General features: G+C 42.6%; 1 protein-coding gene across 1 annotated transcript in view; it reads left to right on the plus strand.

Annotated features, from left to right (window-relative positions):
- The window catches only part of T265_05731 (hypothetical protein), a gene marked incomplete at both ends in the record, with an annotated part of 39,339 nt that overhangs the window by 135 nt on the left and 35,675 nt on the right, over positions 1 to 3,529 (plus strand). The gene's annotated exons all lie outside the window — the stretch shown is intronic.

Below are 3,529 nucleotides of genomic sequence, written 5' to 3' on the forward strand. Positions count from 1 at the left end.
TGATGATGACGATGATGATGATGATGTTGATGATATTGATGATGATGAGGATGATGATGATGATGACGATGATGATGATGGTGATGATAAACTCGCTAGCATGAACGCCCTGTAACAAGAGAATTACTGTCCAAACGTATTTAACAAAATTTCTCACGGGATATGCGTAGGCGAATCCTCCCAAAACTTTCGGTTGTCCCTCCCTGGGCGATTTTCAAATTAAATATGCATAACTGAACCATTGCAGCGAATAGATGATTCAGTTGGTTGCAACAAACCCACGGTAAACCGGGACATATTGATTTGCATGAACTGATTCCTGAATGAGGTCCCAGAACCCAATTGATTACAAGATAGAACCTTAAGTTTGCAGCAGAAGTATCCTGAGTTGCTAAGGCTGGTCAGAATCGTGCAAACGAAATAATTTGTACCACTTAAAACTTTATCTAAGCAGCAGATCCACGTTAAACTCGACAGGAATCACTTAGTCTTCTTACTGATCAGGGAAATCGCTATATCCATCACGAAACTATACCACTTCATTGCTCCTCGCGGTTTTGTGTATCTAGATGCGTGTACTCCCTGTACTAATTTCTTTCAAATGCCTCCGCATTTGAGGTCATAATCATGTCTTCCAGTGGAGTCCTCTGTTCATTTCCCTGCTTAGTTGTCCACTTTTGAAAAAAATACTTCCCTCTATTTTCATGAAGGAAACTACTCACAAGGTTGCTGAAGACTCTTTGACAGCCCACGATCGGTTTCACCCTTCTTGGGACTCATCAGGTAGGCGCAGTCCCCGAGTTTCCATTCTACATATTCGAGATATCGCAGTGTATTTTCATAAAGAAAACTACTCACAAGATTGCTGAAGACACTTCGACAGCCAACGACCGGTTTCGCTCTTCGTTCGACTACAGGTAGGCATAATCCTTGAGTTTAAGTCAAACTCATTTACTACTTCAATCCAAACTGCCTGAAGCATCATTATAAACGAGAGATTCGGCTGGGTTCCAGGTAGGCTCAGTCCCCGCGATATCTCGAATATCGTGCCAACTGAAACATGAGGCGGCCTGTGTGCAGCACATGCAGTTGTACAACATCGTAAACGAGAGATTCAGTCGAATCCCTCGTGGAAACCTAATCCCTTCCAATACTTATGTTGCGTTATGAAATCTGTTTAGATCATCCACGGGTAACGTTTTGTGATAAGACTTGGGAGGTCTCCGAATATATGTATAAAACCTCCAAGTTAATGAAAACCAATCACGTAGACTGGGCTTAGCGAACATCATTAATCTTCTTGCGCATGCGTCTAATCCAATTACTTCCAATTTGTTCTCACACGAATTGTCGCGTATGACTCATTTCATCATCAAATCACGCGGATTGTTCTTCTCCCCCTCAAAATCACGTAGACTGGGCTTAGCGAACATCATTAATCTTCTTGCGCATGCGTCTAATCCAATTACTTCCAATTTGTTCTCACACGAATTGTCGCGTATGACTCATTTCATCATCGAATCATGCGGATTGTTCTTCCTCCCCCTCAATCTGGCATAATCCAGGAGATTCACGCAATCAGATTTCTCGTCGGTTGGTATCGATTTTTGGAGACCGACCTTGAATAGCTGATGAAGTCTGTGTCAAAACTGAACAGTTGTCAGTTAAGTGGTAATCAGAGGTGGCTGTGGAATACACTAAGGCATATTGATTAAGTCGAAGCTGTAACTCAGTACATCTCCTCGATTGAAACTCGTGTTGAAGGCGATTCTTCGAAAAAAAACCAGAAGCAGCACACCCCGCTTGATCTCAACCGTTTTGGTGTCAACTGGGGGCTGATGTTTTCTATTCCGCGTCAGTGGCCCTCGGTGCAAAATACACCTTAAAGGCCTGTCCAAAGTCAAATGATAAATCAGAAACCAAAGTGGGTATTCCTTGATACAGTCTATGATTGACACACTTCACCAATCAGTGAGTGAGCTTCGCAAACTCTGGACCAGTTCCTGCTAACGAAGATTCGGGCATCTCAGTTTTATACGGAATATCTGACACTGCGCCACTGGGAACTAAATGTATTCAGTCGGAAGGAAAGCCGAATGAGTGGAACAAAATTCTAACCAAATTGATCTGAAATTCACTGGGAAACCAAAATATCTTTAGGCGGGGTGGTATCGTACTTTTGTAGTCCAAGTGGACCATTTGTTGTGGACGAGTATCTTCTGTCGAGGTTTGTATATTTTGTGAATTTATATTAATAGTACCGTATGGAAACCCAGCTTCGACTTTGTTTTCCCCTTCTTCCGGAGCTTCTGATATTATGTGTCACTCGAAGATACCTTTTGGCTACAACAACACTCCACAGCAGATACTCGTGCACCATAAAAGTACAAGCCGAATGAACAAACAGGCACCCACGTGAGACAGTTACATGTGCACAAGGTCGGCCACAAAATGGCTGGATGACCTCAAGGTCAAAGGTAAAGACAAACAAACGCCAGTTCACACACACACGCACTAAACTCAAAAATGGGGCGGGGGTTACAAATAGGGACAGAAGAAACGTGGGGAATTTCAAATGTCAAACCAATGGACGATACAAGCTGGACGATACACTCAAATAGCATCGTTCCAGTAAGTTGCAGTCGAACGCTCTCCTCAAATTTCTTGTTGCATGAACTCGATATCCGTCTGATTAGAATCAGTCACGTGTGTCTTCGAATAATCGGTCAGTCTGATGCATTTATCGGGATGTACTCGTCCATGAAAATTGGAGCGTCGACAAAAGCAACTAGCTTTCTATCCAGAACCAAAAGTCCGAGAAATATAGCTGATTTCGTTGCTGAGTTGTGGTCACCTCAAACACGGATGTATGTGAGGAAACGTTTGTGCAAAGAGAACAAAAGGTCAGCTATCTGCACGTGTCGCTTAACATTTATCAAAATGGATTTTGGAACAAATGATCTCAAAAGATCTCAATGAAACATCTCAAGGGCTCCTCGTTGTTTAGGAAAATGGACCACATCCCAGGAACCTTCGTCCCTTGTAGTTTCCAGCAAAACCAGTGGTCACCAGGTGACTGAATACGAACCAACTCCATCAAAATAGAACCTCATGGAACAATCTTTTGTGGTCCTCTCTTCCTCATCACACTCACAGTCTCACGTCTTGATCTCTTTTCCCCAGTTTGGACGCTTTTCTCGCCCATAGGTGCTTTTCGATTTGATCACTTGACTCGAATTCTTCCGTACCAGTCATTCCAACGTTCCTTGCAAGTGGCATTTTATCCGATCAAATTGCAGTTTTGGAAGTGAAAACCAGCTATCTTTCCACTCACAGCTGACTTTATGGTAAGCATACAGATACCACGCAGAGGCATCTTGAAAGCAATTTCACGAAAGAAAAAAGACCTGTGTGAATAACACGTTATATGACCATGGCAAATCCCATCATCATCATCATCATCATCATCATCATCATCATCATCATCATCATCATCATCATCATCATCATCATCATCATCATCATCATC

Source organism: Opisthorchis viverrini (genome assembly GCF_000715545.1).
Source record: "Opisthorchis viverrini unplaced genomic scaffold opera_v5_113, whole genome shotgun sequence".
NCBI lineage: Eukaryota > Metazoa > Platyhelminthes > Trematoda > Opisthorchiida > Opisthorchiidae > Opisthorchis > Opisthorchis viverrini.